The 18,023-nt window shown below is 42.0% G+C and overlaps 1 long non-coding RNA gene across 1 annotated transcript in view; it reads left to right on the forward strand.

Annotated features, from left to right (window-relative positions):
* The first annotated feature begins 3,365 nt into the window (after positions 1-3,365).
* Positions 3,366-18,023, forward strand: part of LOC120394118 — a 44,141-nt gene continuing 29,483 nt past the window's right edge. The window contains exon 1 of the long non-coding RNA XR_005592194.1: positions 3,366-3,489. This is a non-coding gene — a long non-coding RNA (uncharacterized LOC120394118). The remainder of the gene's footprint in view (positions 3,490-18,023) is intronic.

Here is an 18,023-nt window from a genome sequence, read left to right on the forward strand (position 1 = left end):
TATAAGGTGCCACAGGACTCTTTGTCACATAATACAGTGTAGACACTGGAGACCCAGGTTGGGACCTAGAGTTTAACAATTCCTAACCTGGGGTTACAAATGAGTGTAGATGCTCAAGTCCTAGGTTAACAAACCCAGGGCCTGCTAACTCAAGTTCTACTAACCCTGGGTTTACAGCATAGACATATGCTAAGGTAGGTAGATGTTCTGACTTGGGCTCTGAAACCCAGGAAGCTGAGGGGCTTCAGCAGCTGAGTTCCAGCCCAAGCTGGAATATTTACACAGCTATTTTTAGTGCCCTAGCATAAACCACATGAGCCTGAGTCTGTAGACCCAGGCTCTGAGACTTGCTGCTGTAGGGGTATTTTTTTCTGCAGCGTAGACATACCCTTAGGAGCCTAGGAGCTTGTCTATACTAGAAACTATACTGGTGTAATTAAAGCAGCAACTCCTCCCCTACCCCAGTGCGGATGCAAATGTAGCAGTTTAAAAATATGTATACCAGTAAAGCTTATCTTGGTTTGGGCACCTTTATACTGGCTGAATTGCATCTACGCTAAGGATTTTACAAATATAAATAAATCGGCAGAAAAAGCAACCCGACCAACACAATTATACCAATATAATGTAAGCATAGCTCAGCCCTTAGTCCCATTTACAAAAGTAACCTAAATCATTTTTGAAAATCAGATGTAGTCACTTAGGGCTAGATCCATAAAGGAGACCTTGACTCAGTGTTGCAACACCTACCCATTTATGTGCCCTGAAACTAATGGAATCCACTGCCCAGAGTGAGGCACCCAGGCTCCCTGTGCAATGCATACGGAGAGTTAGGTGCCTAAGAATGGGATCCACAAAAGCCAGCAAGCTGAGCAGGAAATGCTGAAGAGAGGGGTGGAGCCTAACTCCTACCTCTCAAAGGGCCTTAGGCACCCAAGTCCAAGCCAGAGGGAGGCATCTCCTTCTACTTGGGATTCACAGCCATGAGAGAGGTGCCTGAGCCCTTTCTTGCAACAACAACAAAACACACAAACACACACACATTGAGGTGGCAGCAGCATCCCCTTTTACTCAATATGCCACAGTTAAAACAATCACACAGGCTGTGGGAGACCCACACTCAAATGCCTACTCTGCAGCAGGGGTTTGAACTTACTTCTCCCCTCTTAGTGCAGTGGTTTACCCCTCCCTCCATATCAGGTATTGTGTGGTGACCATCTCTCAATCTCTCCTGTTGAAGCTGTTCTGCTTTGTATAAGTAATTCAATAGTCATAGGGCCAGCAAACAAATGAATGACTCTATAGCTCAGAATTAGGGCACTCCCCTCTGGATTCCCTGTTCCTATTGCTACATAAACCATATAAGCATAGATACCTTTTTCAGACTACCCAAGCTCCCTTTAGAAGACCCCTAACCAGCTCATTTGTGCAAACTAAATGCAAACCTTCCCTGCCTGATTTGTTGACAAGACTCAGCTGTCTTTTCTCAAATTCAGACATGCTGCAACTGGAAAGGAATCCATAAAACCTTGCTGGGAGGAGGAGGGATTCTGCTCAATTCTCCCCTGCTCCCTGAATGCTCCTGACCCACAGACATCCCAGAAGCTGGATGAAGTTATACTAGCGTACAACTGAAGTTATGCTATGGGGAATCAGACATAGGGACTTCCCCCAATGCATAAAGCAGGGCAGGGTGTTTCTATCCCAAGCAGATTCATGCAGTGAGCCTATCACTCTGGCACAATCTTCCTTCTGACTGCATTAGACTAATCCTAAAAGAGATTTCAGCCAAGTTGAAGTAATCCTCTCTATTATCCCTGTACATAGGCATTAAAACTTGTCTTGGGCAAGTAAGTCACTTCACCCATTTGTGATTTAGTGTGAGTTAGGGACCTTAATACCATTGAGGATCTGGGCTCTCATCTGTAAAATGGGGATAATGATGATAGTTACCTTCCTTTGTAGTAGTAATGTGCTTTGAGCTAACTTGCCATGAAAAGTGCTACATGAGAACTAAATATTAGAATTCCATTTGTACGGTTCCTTTAGATCCAAATACAGCCAATGTAGGGATAATGGTTTAATAAGATTTTTATATTTCAACAAACCCAAAGAGTGCTTCTGTTTTTTATTTTGCTGAAACTAAACTAAACTAAAGGCTTAAAAACAAGGGCTCTGTTTAAATAGAAAAGCTGTGCTCTCTCTCGTCTGTGATTGTTTGTGTCTAAGATGTGACGCAAGTGGGTATTAAATGTGTCCAATGCAGGGAAAAAAGATTGAAAATATGATTTATTTACATAGTATGTGCCCCTCAAGAGGTTCATAAAAACAAAGCATATAATGAAAAGTGAACTGAAACCCCCGTTTGTTTCTGATGACTTAATCAGGCAATGTTTTCTCAAATCCTGTCTCTGACGTCTCAAATGGCAGGCAGGATTGTCAAGTGGTTAGAGCAAGGACACCGAGTCAGGCAACCAGGTTACTATTTCACTCTCTATCTAGAGTGGCCATGTGGCCTCAAGCAAGTCACTTATCCTCTCTGTGAACCAGTTGCCTTAGCTCCAAAATGGGGGCAATAAAATCATCTTTTGCAAAATCCTTCTGAGATCCTGGGAAGGAAGGTGCTACAGACGTGTGGAGTAGCATAATGAACTCGGTGCGTTGGCACGCCTGCATGTGTGCCCACCTCTACTGAATGAAATCAGAGCTCTTTAACTGTATGTCAAACTTTCTACTCATAATGGATAATGATAGTTCTTTATTTCATGGTTTATGGGGCTGTGGTTTTTGAGAACAAGGACTTAAGTACTAGCCTTACCTTTGCCTTGAAGTTCCCAGTGAGTAGGATGAGCAGCAAACTGACGACAGTGAAGTTATAAGTGACCATAGACTCGTTATGATGTTGTTATTTACAGAAGATCAAACCAATATTTTTTGTGTTGCTATCAGCATCTGTCACAGGGTAGCTGGTTGCTGTGGATAGACTAGGCCTAGTGCCCCTGGATCAAAGCAGGCGAGATCTTTTGTAAGATTAAATGCTCTTTTGCAGTTATGATTAGCTCTGTAGTGACACTACACATAGATGAAAGCAAATTATGTTTTGTTAATGAAAGTGATATTAAGCCTCTGTGCTGTGCCCATTTTAGGATTTGAAGACTTCAGTAACTCAGCCAGAGCCTATTACAGGAATGGGTGAGATTCTGTGGCTGCAACATGCAGGAGGTCAGACTAGATGATCATGATGGTCCCTTCGGACCTTAAAGTCTGTGAGTCCAATCCAACCAATTAAGGGGGGGAGGTGCTGGGCAATATCTAGGCCTATAAAAAGCTGCTAGTGATTAGGATAGGCTGTCTATGGGGAGGGACAATAACAGTAATGATATTGGGTCCCATGGAGGAAGGAGCCAGGTGCTCAGGGAGACAGCAGTGAGGCAGCAGAACTGAGAAGCTGCCAGTGATCCCTGAGAGGAGTGGTGCTGAAACCTGAAAGTAAGGTTTGAGTTAAGACTGTTTTTTGTTTGTTTACTGGTGTCTATTAAAATAATAATTATTCCAATTATCCTTAAAAGAAACTGAGTGCAAGCCTATCCTTTAGATCTGGGGAGAAGCCATGTTTGTTGTGAGTAGGGATTCTATTCTGTTCAGACTGTAAATTGCTACTGAATAAAATTAACCTTTTTCCTACTGAAAGGATCGTTGAAAAATGCTGTTGATTTCATTAATCTTCAGCACAGGGATTTCTGACCTAAAAGGGAGATGACCAGGTCCTTGGTTGGTAGAAACTGGCATAATTCCATGGGCTACTGATTAAGGTAAACTCCTGGTTCCATTGCAGACTGCTAAAACTTCAAAGGAGCCAGGATCTGGCCTTTAGAATCCATTTATATACATGTTACTGTGACAGTTCTCTTATTATACCAGATGCTGTTAAATTGTTAACAATGTTTCTCTGTTTAGCCTCATATTTTTCCTAATCTAATTAGATTGAGTTAATCAGTTGGATTTATCTTTTTAACTCTTGTACACCATCAATTCTAAGCATGTAGCTGGAGAAGCCTAAAGCTTATAAAATATAGTAGATTGCCTCTGTCTGCTCTACTGTCTTATTATAGTCTTTCCATTTCATTTTGGTGTTTCAAGCTGCTGATATTCTTTCATCATGTCTTTCAAGTTATTGTTCTGATTTCAAGCAAGAGCTATTTGCATAGAGGGCTGCACTGTAGTTGGTGTATAAAACCATACCCTGAGATCCTTAATCAGGATTTACTTTATTTTTACTCAGGCAGATTCCTACTGGAACTGAGTGAAAATTGGATGAGGACCTCAGAATTTGACCCCTTGACTTTTTTGGAAAGCTATAGTAATCCTTCTGGCAGAGATGACAATAAAATGGCAGTAGACTATTATTATATCAAATATTTCATTTTGAGAGTTGCCCCTTAGAGATCTGGGTTACGATAATCGTTTAACAATGTGTGTATATAGCTCTATCTAAGGCCTGAAGATGCTCTCTGCCCATGATCTGCTCTCACAAATTCCATGGCCACTAATGGGAACTAAGTTTGTAGACTATTATGTGACCCTGACAATTTAATCTGTTGACTGGAAAACAGTCCTACTATCACTAAATTAGAGATTGTTATAAAAGTCAGAAATCATGGAGAATGGCTGTCAAAGCACTGTGGAAGCCAGTAAAGGCTATTGTCTAATATGATTATTCTTACAATGCTTTGAAACGTCTATTTGTGCATTATAAGAAACATTCTTTAACTGGTATGGGTAGTACAAAGGTAATTTACAAACTTTAGTGTGTGTGTGTGAGGGAGAGAGAGATATTATGTGCTGGGTATGCTTCCAAATAGAGAATTTTATATTCCAATGGGTGCTCATTATTACTGCTAAAAAGTGTCAAAAGCAATTGCTCTCTAAGCTCCAAGGCACTTTAACTAATTCGCTCAAATCATGTGCAAACTAGAATCTCAAATTGTTGTGAAATTAATTGTTCCAAGAAAAGTTAGTCTCAAGGTGCAAAAGTTAGTCTCTTTCTGGTGCAAAAACAGGCTGATCCTTAAAGAATTTCATTGTTTTCCTATCACTATAGACAGCTAAAGAAGTGTGTAGTGTTTCAGTGGTTGGATTTATTTACTTTTTTTTAAAAAATAGACATGGTTTGAGTGAGAAGCTTTTGCTGGTGGAAATTATCAGTTTTACCAGTGGTTCCTCCTTTCAGTAACTAAGATTCTCCCAGTTTAGATGCAAATTTGCAAGCCTGTAATGTACTACTGGAAAATATAGAGAATCACTAAACTTTTGGCTTAATGTGATGCTCTTAGAATAGAAGAGAACCTGTTTTGCTTATAGCTTATTAAAGATGGGTAAAATTCAAAGGATGAGGTGGGTTGTATTCAGATCACATAAGCACTCCAAAGTATAGGATCTCTAGTCACACCTCCTCCAGATGTACTAGTTCTGAGTTCAGCTAGAAATCTCACAAAACTGGCTTACTCATGAGATTTCTTGTCATTTGTTTCCAATCAGTCTACAAGTGTAGAAGAAGAGTCTGTTCTCACAGAAGCTTGGCCCTGTCTCTAGCCAAAATAAAAACCTCATATCTCATAGTAGTCAACCACAGAGTCCAGTTTCTCTGCAATGGGACACACTAAAAGCAACATGTGTGGTTCAGACTCATCACAAGTTTTATCACATCCAGTCCCAGCTGGCCCCAGGGAGTGCACAGAAGTGTGGAAATGAGACATCTAAAAATCCCCTCACTCTTAAAATCCAAAAGATATTTGGTTCAGTTTGTCTGTCTGGGTTTGTATGTTGATTTGCATCTGTTCTTCCATTTCTGTAGTGCAGTCTAGGTGCTGCACATTTAGAGAAGCATCAGTTCTGTCCAGAAAGACCATACTTTCCATTTTCTCTTAATTATATGATCTCCTTAAGAAAGCTGCATGGTCCCTGGTGCTGGGCTGATCTGCAGTTTTTACCATTGCTGCTTAATGAATCTCTGACCCCAAAGAGATAAAATCTATCAAAGATATTTAAATGGCCCCTGATACTGCAGCATCTGAGTGCCTGTGAATTCTTAATGTAGTTACCCTCAAAATTCCCTTGTGAAGGAGGGTTATGGTGGTATCCCATTTTGCAAATAGGACAGAGATTAAATGACTTTCCCAAGGTCACACCGGAATCCTGTGGCAGAGCACAGACTTGAACCTGGGTCTCCCAAATTGCTTAGATAGAGACAATGCGTCTCTGCTTGAATTAAATTCTTTCCAAGCACAGCAAAAATGAGATTTCTAGTCTTGGGCCTCTCTGGGGTAGAAATTACTAAAACTAGTCACGATTTATGAGATGTGGACAAATTATTGTAGTGATCGGGTAACAAACCCAAACTCATTTTCATTAGTGACCTAAAATGGTCCAGGTGTTCAGAATAGAAAGGCTAGTCCTTTAACTCCTCCTTCTCAACCTACTCCTTAGTAACAATCATCCAAGCATATCAAATCATTTTAAAACTTTACTCAACAAGGTTGGTTCGGAGATTTTTCTTTTTTCCACCAGTGGGGAAAAAAGTCAAGCAAAAACATGATTTCATATCTTGCATGATCTTTAATGTATCTTCATTCTGGAACACTACTTGGATTTACATTTTTGGGGATAATCAGCTGGAAATCTCATTTAATATTAACAAGTGACAGACCCTCCCATATGCCTGTCAGCAGAGAGTAAATTTGATTATGCTCAGCCTCAGGAATCTACACTTGCCAATGCATGGCATTCTGAAGATGTAAAGATATGCCAATAAGAGGTAACCTAACACTCCAACTTAAACATGTTGTGTTATACAAAGGAAGCCAGCAAGAGCGGGACCAAACTGAAGTTAGTCATAATATGCAGCTGCAGAATGTGGGATGCCAGGGGACTTACCAAATACTCAGTTTTAAAACTGTCATAAACAAGGAGAGCAAACTACTTTGGTTGAACCTGTAAATGAAGTGTATTGCAGTATACTAGACTGTTGGATGAAGAGAAGGTTCAGAGAATTGGCACTGGAATAAAGGATCTCTTTTGGCTCTAAATGACCAGTGTGAATCTGGCCTGGGTTTGTAGTGACTGGAACTCTTCATGACATGGTGGCTAGTCAGTGATCTGTGGTAAACAAGTTGGTAGTCTCACTCTAGTCCCTAAGGGACATTGCACACACAACAAAAACAATCCCCAATTACTATTAGTTGGTGTTGTTGGCAGCTTCAGCAGAGAACTCACAACCTGATGGCCATGAAGACTGAACCACCCTCTAACCATTCAGCTGTTCCATTAAAGGTCAGGGCTGAGGTATACTGGCAGGGCAGCACAGGGAATCTTATACTGCATTAGTCCTTTGGATTAACAGATTTGGGTAACAGCCCCAATTTCTAATGCTACAAATCCAGCAACGTTCAGAAGCACTAAATTAACTGGGTTAAGGTTTGCCCTTATTTACATCAGTATAAATCTGGAGTAACTCTATTAAACTTGGAATTAGTCTAGATTGACACCAGTGTAACTGAGTAGAATTTGGCCCATGAATGGAGTGCTCTGCATATTCCATGATCAGGCTTTGTAAACTGACCATACAAACTAATTAATTGATACATTACACAGATTTTTAAAACTCTACCCTTTAATAGAGTATCCACTGCAAACTGTGTGGTTTTTCACCCCTAAGAAGAGCTTTATGAGCACCACATTCAGAACAGTGAGATTTTTATCTGTGTGCAGTATATGAGAATTCAACAGCTGGAAAGTATTCTGTATTGTCAGCTACGGACCATATGCTAAGCAGAGTCTATGTATACAAATGAAATTCCCTCTGCATATTAGTAGTTGAAAAGAAACAGAATGATATAGAAATGAATCTGCTCTTCATAAATTTGCAATATTATATGTCCAGATGGCATCCAAGAGGAATTACTTTGTATAAAAGCAAACCTGACATGTATAAATGCACAGTATAGAATTCTGGTCACATTCACGCCTTTTTCCCCCCCTCCCTCCCTCCCCGCCCCCCCCCCCCAACTTGCACTTTCTATCTTCTGGTCAAATAGTGCTTTGAGTATAATACTGGGAAGCTGAATAAATTATAATTTGATTCTATATTGCCTACGAAAAGGCTTGAGACTATTGTAATGACAGCATTGTGTCTGTGCAAACACAGCGGCCATTATGTTCTCACAAATAGCTCATGCCTTTTATAGGAAAGCTTTTTTTTTTTTTTTTTTTTTTTTTTTTTTCCTTTGAGATGAAGTGCTGTCCAGGGCACCAACACTATCCACTGTTCTTGTCAAAATGTGCCATAGGATCAGTTATTAAATAAAACCACCTATCTTTGTTTAACACACAGTGAGCTGAAAAATACATCTACTCAGATACCAATAACCTCAGCTTGCAGGCTGTAGCTGCAGCACTATAGTATATACTCCAGGCTCTTCTAACCTTTCTTCTCTACTAACCATCTGTCCATGTTGCTCCTCTGAACAGTGTGTGTTTTGAAATGTGGTGTTCAGAATACAATGATTGGGAATTAATTGCCTGATCTGACTGCCGGCAGGATGCTGTGGGGGCACTGCTGTGAATCGACTCTTTGGCACTCGGCCTCTTCCCCTGATATTCCCATGGTATTTAGAAATGTCAGCTCCCCCTCTGCCAGTGAAGGTAATCAATAGCTCATGCGTTAACATTGACCAGGGCTATGTTAACCCAGAATGCATCAAACAAAGTGTGTGTGTTGAAGGACAGGAACGTGGGGTGGAAGGTGTGAATGCGTGACTGAATGTGTCTACCCTGGAGCTGCAAGGTGTAATTTCAAGCTCCAGTGGATATACTTGTGTTAGCTCTGATCAAGCTAGTATGTAAAAAATAGAAATCTAGCTGTGACAAGAGGGGTGTGTGTGTGTGTGCGCACCCAAGACCTAGGTATATACTTGGGACAGCTAGCACCTCCTGCTCGCCCTGCTATGGCTACTCTATTTTAGTTTGCTAGCTCAATCAGAGGTCTACTTGAATTTGAAACTACCCCTTCCAGCTCCAGTGCAGATGTACCCAGAGAGACTAGTAAGGGGAACAGGAATACATGGGGAGTACTTGGAATATGGACAAAACAGTAGTATCAGCCATATCCTGTCACTGGTGAGAACAGACAATGAATCAATAGCACTTAATAGAGACTCAACACTATTTCTCATGTGTTGCTCTGGATAAAAATCTAAGGATGAAATTAGAGAACAGAACTTGGTGTAGGATTTTGAACCTGATAGAGATTTGGGGCCAGTCACTTTGTTACCATGCTGGCAAGGCAATTCCTAACGCCTTCATGCTAGGTGGCTGCTACACATCTATTTTGTCAATCTTTCTACAGCACAAATAGGTGTGCATAACACTTTATAGACCATTGGAAAAGGCAGGTCCCTGCCCCAAGGACCTCACAAAATGAGATAGATAGTAAGGAAAGACAAATCACAAAGAAGGGGTGCTATGGGATGGACTGTGGTCATAGTAAGAGTTGACACATTGTTACATTCTCAGATAAAAAGCAATAAAAGTTTAAAGAACAAACAAGTGAAAACCAGGGCATGTTGAGTTAGGGTGACAATAGCATCTTTAATTCAGCATGTAGTGTCAAAATACTGCAGATTTTTTTTTCCTATAAAAGAGAGGAGGATGACTAGGTTTGGAAGGGTAGTAACCAACTGGTGATTAGCCACTGCAGCTATTTAGGAATAATTAATTTCTATGAGTTGTCTAAGCCAGAAATTCCATAACAAGATCTGAATACAACCTTACCTCCCACAGCTGGGTGGAGGAATTTAAATCCAGGGATTTAGTTGGCTGACTAAATCGATAAAATCAATTGTAAAATTCAGGTTTTTGGATCTACATTTTCCCCAAAGTCCAAGAATGTTTGGTTCCCCCCCTTTTTTTGGGGGGGGGGGGTGAGGGTGGGAGGGAGAGTTGGCTCACATTCTTAAGTATATTAGCATTATAAATTATTATTTTCTCACTTCAGTGGAAGAGGCACAAGTGCAACTGCTGGAGAACTTGGCCGCAGGGCTCTGTCCTTGGTCCCCTTCTCTTCTCTCTACCCAGAGAAGGTGCAGAATCTCAGCTGAGGACGAAAATTCAGCTACCATCTCCATGCTGATAATTCACAGATCTAGCTCTGCTCCAGACCTGTGTCCTTCTGTCCAACTAAAATCTCAGCTTCTCTCTAACATCTCCTCGTATGTCTAGCTGCTAGCTCCAGCTAAACATGGCTAAACCAGAGCTCTTAATTACCCACACACACAGCCCTTCCCCTATCTCCTTTTTTTATCACTGTAGACAACACCACCATCCATCCTGTCACTCAAGCTCATAACCTGGCTATCATCTTCAACTCAGACCTCTTTCTAGATCGTCACATGCAGGTTATATCTAAATGTTTTTGATTCTTTCTATGCAACATCTTTAAGATATGGCCTTTCCTATCCATCCACACAGCTGAAACTCTCACTGTCCTGCGCCTTGATTATGGCAACATCCTTTTTCCCTGGCCTTGACAAATGCAATCTTGCCTTGCTTGTATCCATTCAGACTGCTTCTGCAAAGATTATTTCCCTAGTCCGTTGCTTTGAATCCTGTCACTGGCTGCTCCTCCTCTGTTGCATCAAACATAAACTATTTGTGTTGACTCTCAAGGCCCTGCATAATCAGTCCCCATCCTACTTATCTCTTTGTTGTTGAACTGCTCACCCCTGATTGATCCATAATGCCAGCCTCCATTGTCCACTAGTTACATTTTCAAACAGACACCTCTGTGCTTTCTCCTATGCTGCTTAGCAGGTGCTCCCCAGAAACATCTGCAAAACTGCCTCATTACTCTCCTTCAAATAACTCCTCAAAACTCTCTTTGCCATAATGCCTACAATAAAATGGACAATGGTTTGGCTGCTGGTGTGTGGAGACTACTGTTGCTCATCCTGATCTCTCTTTTCTCATTGTTTACCTGTACTCCCCCATATGTTTGTATCCACCTGTTTTGACTCTTGTCTAATACATGGATTGTATGGAGCAGGGACCTCTTTTGTTCTGTGTTGGTACAGTGCCTACCAGAATAGGGTGCTGGTCCATGACTAGAGCTCCTCAATGCTACACAATACAAATAAATAACAATAACTTAGTAATATTTTGAATTTACCAGTTCATTTGGCACTTGAAATTGTAAACAGGAAACTAAAGATAATGGGTTAGAATCTTAGCTGCATTCAGTGTCTGCTGGGTGCAGCTGGGAAGGATGGGACACAAAGAAGCTAGTTGTGGCTCCCTGATCTTGGGGCTAGTTCTACACTCATCATTCTCACTGAGACTAACCAAGAAGAGCAGTACAAAGCCATGCCCTCTGTCACCCGAACATGCCCCCTGTCACAGGGTGGCTTGCCGCAGTAAATTAAGTACGTCCAGCTCCCCTGTGCCAGAGCAGTTAATCCCATCTGACCAATTAAGAGAGTGGGGTAGCACGTGAGGGCCATGCATGATGAGGGAGAGTCATGGTGAGGGAATGACAGTGAGTCAGAGCAGACTATTCCAGTCAGGAAGGGCAGGTGAGAATTACTCGAGACCAGGGGAAGGAAGAAGTCCGGAAGGTGCTTTTTGGGAGAAGGCAGGAGAGCAGCAGAGGAGCTTACTTACTGACATCTTGAGGGCTGAAGAGCTGGACCCAGAGGAACCATGAGAAGGCCACAGAATGAGGGATGCTCCTAGCAGAGAGGCTGTAGAAGTTCCTGTCGGGAAGAGCAGGGTTGTACTCCAGTTGGAAGAATAGGATTTCTGTCCTGGGACAAGGACAGGAGGGGGCTGGCTGAGTCTAGGTGTGTTTTTACAAGCACTCGTGTGATTAAATCTAGAGAAATTAGAGGATTGGGCTAAAAGAAACCTGATGAGGTTCAGCAAGAACAAGTGCAGAGTCCTGCACTCAGGACGGAAGAATCCCATGCACTGTTACGGAGTAGGGACCAAATGGCTAGGAAGCAGTTCTGCAGAAAAGACCTAGGGGTTATAGTGGACAAGAAGCTGGATATGAGTTGACAGTGTGCCCTTGTTGCCAAGAAGGCTAAGGGCATTTTGGGCTGTATAAATAGGGGCATTGCCAGCAGATCGAGGGATGTGATCATTCCCCTCTATTCGACATTGATGAGGCCTCATCTGGAGTACTGTGTCCAGTTTTGGGCCCCACACTACAAGAAGGATGTGGAAAAATTGGAAAGAGTCCAGTGGAGGGCAACAAAAATGATTAGGTGTCTGGAGCACATGACTTATGAGGAGAGGCTGAGGGAACTGGGATTGTTTAGTCTGCAGATGAGAAGGATGAGGGGGGATATGATTGCTGTTTTCACCTACCTAAAAGAGGGTTCCAAAGAGAATAGAGCTAGGCTGGTCTCAGTGGTACCAGATGACAGAACAAGGAGTAATGGTCTGAAATTGCAATGGGGGAGGTTTAGGTTGGCTATTAGGAAAAACTTTTTGACTAGGAGGGTGGTGAAGCACTGGAATGGGTTACCTAGGGAGGTGGTGGAATCTCCATCCTTAGTGGTTTTTAAGGCCAGGCTTGACAAAACCCTGGCTGGGATGATTTAGTTGGGAATTAGTCCTGCTTTGAGCAGGGGGTTGGACTAGATGACCTCCTGAGGTCTCTTCCAACCCTGCTATTCTGTGATTCTATGTGGGCCATTGAGGGATGAGATGTTGTAGAATGTTAAGTACTACTTGCACTAGGGTGACAAATAGACTATGTTGGGGTTTATGTTTTGGACCATCTGCACACTGGTTTTGTAGTAAACCAGCCCCAAAAAGGGATAGTATTGAGACAAGAGAGCCTGAAGTGAAGTTATTGGAGAAGAGAAACTGAGGCAACCATGCTTCTCATGCTATGGTTTACTGCATAGGGCACTTCAGATGGGCTGCCCTATGACACCTGCTATGCCAGGAGTTTCAGGGGGGGTGCATGGGAGCCAGTTATGCTGGCTGTAATCTATCTGGGCATGCTACCATGCTAGGTTGAATCCCCATTTTGGGAGGCCCACTAGTTTTCTGGCCCATTTGTACTACCATGGTGAGGCAAAGCTCCTGGATTACAGATTAGAATCTGACTCTGTTTCAAAATCAAAACATACATCATCATAACAACAAAGGTAAGAACATACAGGAAAAAATACCAAACAAGCATTCTTAGTTCTATTCTACCTGGCATTTTTCCATCACAATTCTGTGCAGATTTGCACTTAATATTGAGTATTAGGAAAATGAGTTTTAGCTGTTGGAGTCCCAATAAAATCAGTTATGGTCTGTAATTACATCACTGTAGCCTCACGTGTCTCTCTATATAGGCAGAAGCGTTATTTATCCCTACCTAGCATTGTTACACTTTTTCCTTAAATAAGAAAATGTAACCTTTACATTGGTAGCATCTGAGTGAAAAGAGGTGGCAACATCACTTGGTTTTATAATAAATTGTATGGAAACACTTAAGCCATCTAAATGGAAAGCTTAATGGGGTGTTCAAAAGCTGCCACAAAAGTCAGAGAAAAATGCATGGTGAAAGGCAGGAGCAGGGTTTGCTAGTCCTAGATAAATACCAATAGGCTTGACCTATTTTCATAGAAACACCACAAATATCAGCTCTTCCAAAGACACTAACAATCCTGAACACATTTTTACCAGCTTAATTCAAACAATAAAGTGCCAACTGTGGGCAGTCCCAGTGCTAGCCCCTTTTGGGAGCCCCCCTCCCCTCCCCACACACAATGCATATAAATAATTAATAGGGAACCCTTGAGCTGTTCGGGGGGCCCTATGCAATTACTTAGTCTACTTACACATACCCACAGTCAGAGCTGGTGCTATGTTTAATGTCATGTGAAAAGCCAGCCCTTGAACCAAATCCCATTGAAGTCAATGGAAGGTCTTGCTGATTTTAAAGGGCTTTGGATCTAGTCCCAAGTGTAGAAATAGATTTCTATCATATCCATACAGAGTTTAATTTAACTCTGGTTAAATTAGAAACATTAGTAATTACTATTGCAGCATCATACTTGTGCATGGTGCTTTACCGGAGACAAATATATGACGCAGGTCCTGCCCTGAAAGTGATACTGCTGGCAAGTAGGCAAATAGCCAGGTACTTTTTTCTTCTTGTAAGCAAGAGAAGAGTTGAGGGTAGCTAGAGGGCTGCAAGAACAGGACTCTTAGGAGAGACTTGGAGGAGAATGAGGTGGCTAGGCACACTGCATCAGGGAGCCTGTTCCAGGCACAAGGAAGAGCAAGAGGAAAAAAAATGGTGTGAGTGGGAGGAAAATGGAAGGGAGGTCATGATCACACAAGGTTGGGAGGTCCCTTGGGTAACTTAAGCCAGTTCCACAAAGGGCTATGAAAATGAAGACTGAGAGGATGGTTGGCCAGTGCACCAGGGAAGGGAGTTCTAGGTGTAAGGGGTAGCATGGAAGGAGACACCCAGATGAGACAGGAAATGATACAAAGGAAGAAGTTGTTAGCCAGCAGGCTAAGGGTGCAGAAAGAAATAAGAACAGATACAAGCACAAGCAGAATTATGTGGGGTGTTGAAAGTAAAGACAAGAAGTTTGAACTCAATTAAGACCAGAGGAGGCCAATTGAGGGATTCAGGAGGTGAATCTAAAAAGTCAGAGCTGTGACTCAGATCTGTTGCATTATGGATGGATTGAAGAAAGGGAGGTCAGTTGATGTGAGTTGGATTGGGGCCAGATCTTCAGCTGCTGGAAATTCTGCATACCAAAGAAATGCAGAAGAGAAACAAACAGGATCTGGTGGAAAGTCTTGATGAGGGGAGGGGCATGAAAGGAGTCCTAGGTCACAAGCCTTGGTAACCAGAAAGATGTCTGCCTTCCCTATTATCCACCCTTGTCACTTATGTCACCCCATCCCCTCTGCACACCAAGTGATACCAGTCTTAGTCCTATGTCTCCTGCATCCATTTATGCTCTTTCTTCCATGTTGGCCCTTATGTTTGAGATGCTGGTCCACAAAGACACTACCCACTCTTTATTTAAATCCATCCTGAAGACCCATTTCAGGCATACTTACAAGGAAACTAACTCAGTAAGTACTCTTACCTATGTGGAAGGCGGGAATTGGCTCCTGATAGTACAGTAAGGATACTGGACCTGAAGCCAGGAACTAGTGTGGGATAAAAATGAAAGTAATGTGTTTTGGTTTTTACAATTTACAAAACACAACAAAAAACAACTAAGACCTGCACCTTTAATCCTCAGGATCATTTTGTCAACGTTGCATCCCTTTCCTGACACCTTTTTATGTTTTTCTAGACCATGTTCTATTTATAGCAGGTACCATGTCTTTTTTTTTTTTTGTGACTTCCATAAAAATGAGTATTTGGAATTAACAGTAAAGGAGGGAGATAAAAAGAGTTTGAGAGAAGTCAAATAGCTCAGTTTTCAGTTTGATTGTGAGCTGGCAGCTGGACATCCAGTACAACTTTTCAGAGCAACAGACATGAGACTGAATGGAGGGTGAGAGGTCGGGAATGGAAAGGTAGACTCGAGGAGTTTTGTGTGTGTGGTTTTTGTTTTTAAGATCAGAAGTGAAATTTATAATCTAGCCTAGGGATGGGCAACTACAAGATAGCAGAGGACCACAAAACCATTGGCAAGCCACACAGAACTTTAATAATACTAATTAATAATAAAAAAATGAGCTGGCTCGCTGAGGGTCACAGTCTTTTTATAAAGCTACTGCTTTATACCTCATACCGCTCTACTCCCACAGCAACACAGACTGACTCCACCTAGCTCCAGTTACTGCCTCCCCATTGGCTGGTTGGCTTTCAGATCCCAAACAGTCAGGTTCAGGCCAAGCCCCCTCAGGGGCAGTGGGCAGGGCAGGGCACACCTCCACTAACTGGGAAGGAGTAACCAGAGCTGGGTGGCATGGAACAGAGGCCAAGACTGTCAATAGGGAGCCCAGCACATGGGCTAAAGATATAGCCCAAGGGAAGGCATTAACAGACAGCTTAAATGTAATAAAAATAAATAAGCAGTTTTTAATAGGAAAACAGAGCTACCATAGTATAGATCAGGGGTAGGCAACCTATGGCACGTGTGCCGAAGGCGGCACGTGAGCTGATTTTCAGTGGCACTCACGCTGCCCGGGTCTTGGCCACCGGTCAGGGGGCTCTGCATTTTAATTTAATTTTAAATGAAGCTTCTTAAACATTTTTAATAACCTTGTTTACTTTATATACAACAACAGTTTAGTTATACATTATAGACTTATAGAAAGAGACCTTCTAAAAACATTAAAATGTACCACTAGCACGCGAAACCTTAAATTAGAGTGAATAAATGAAGACTCAGCACACCACTTCTGAAAGGTTGCCGACTCCGGTATAGATTTTCAAGAAGACAGTTATAAGCATTTACATGTTTGTACTGTTTGGAGAACATTTATTATGCATTGTGCTTTTGTTTGTTGGTTAGCTATTCTGCCTTCTAGGGAGTCCTACAGTATGTTCCTTTCCCTAAAGAGAAAGCAGTGCTTTTCAGATTATACAGTAACATAGGAATTGCCATACCAGACGAGACCATTGGTTCATCTGGTCCAGTATCCTGCCTCTGGCATCAGGGGAAGTCAAAAGCAAGCCACATAATGCACCTGGACAATTTTGCAAAGCTGTACAATAGAGAGGAAAGATTCCATCCTGGCCCCAGCTGGCAGTCAGTGTATGCCTTGAAGCAGGAGTTAAGTTCAGCTTATCCAGTGTCTTTATTCCAGTTGATCTATTGCATTTTTGCAAGTCTAGAATGGAATCGTTTGGTACAGAAATTCACTTTGATATATTCCATTCTGGGATGGGCCTGAGTATTCTGGGACAAGGCACCAAGGGGACACAGCTTTCAGGTGTGTGCACAGGGGAATAAATGCCCATGTCAACTCACTTCTTTGTAACCTGTACACCTGCTTGATGCAGCTATCTTGCAAAGAGCACAAACTAGATTCTATTCTTGACCTGAAATAGATAATGTAAACCTGGATGGGAGACCTAGCCACCCTTGTCTGGGACAAGGTGGTCTTTCAGCCAGAAAGTCTATATTTCAACAGCTCATACAAGGGAAAGTAGGGGACAATGTTGCCATGGTGATTCTATATGACCGTAGCTGTTCCAGATGATCAAAAATCCTGGACTGGACCATTTGAACAATTAGCCAGGGCAAAAGAACTAGTTCTCAGTCTTTTATGTTTACATACGTTCTTATGTTCCAGGATATATGGACACTGGTCTGGGAATCTGAATTCTAGTCCCTGCCCTGCCACCAACTTACTAGGATATCAGACCTTTTCTTAAAAAACAAAAACCACATGAATATACAGTGGGGAGAGAGATGCTCATTCTGCTTTGAAAAGTGCTTTGTGAATCTATGGAACATGTTCGCTACAAGTGTAAAGCCTTGGTATGAATTTTAATATTGATACTCAATTGTATTTTGCTGTTATAATTGCCACAGCTGAATGTTACCACTCTTGATTTTTAGCCCTAGCATAGTTGAGAAATCAATGGTTTGTGGCTAATACTGTGGATACATATCCACAGTAATGTCTTTTTGTTTATTTGTGTTCTGCAGCACTTAACCACAGGTTAGTACATGAAGTGTAGCATTAAAGTTCATTGCCATCAGTCAATCCAGGACAGTTTACCTAGCAATCTCACCCTCATTATACCAGATAGTTACAGCCTGACCTACCTCTTTCTTATTTCCAGTGTCCTATTCCATGAGCTGGTGGATTCACTAATTGTGTCAAGTATCAGAGGGGTAGCCGTGTTAGTCTGGATCTGTAAAAGCAACAAAGAATCCTGTGGCACCTTATAGACTAACAGACGTTTTGCAGCATGAGCTTTCGTGGGTGAATACCCACTTCTTCGGATGCAAGTGGTGGAAATTTCAAGGGGCAGG

The sequence above is a fragment of the Mauremys reevesii genome, linkage group 1, assembly GCF_016161935.1.
Source record: "Mauremys reevesii isolate NIE-2019 linkage group 1, ASM1616193v1, whole genome shotgun sequence".
Taxonomy (NCBI): Eukaryota; Metazoa; Chordata; order Testudines; family Geoemydidae; genus Mauremys; species Mauremys reevesii.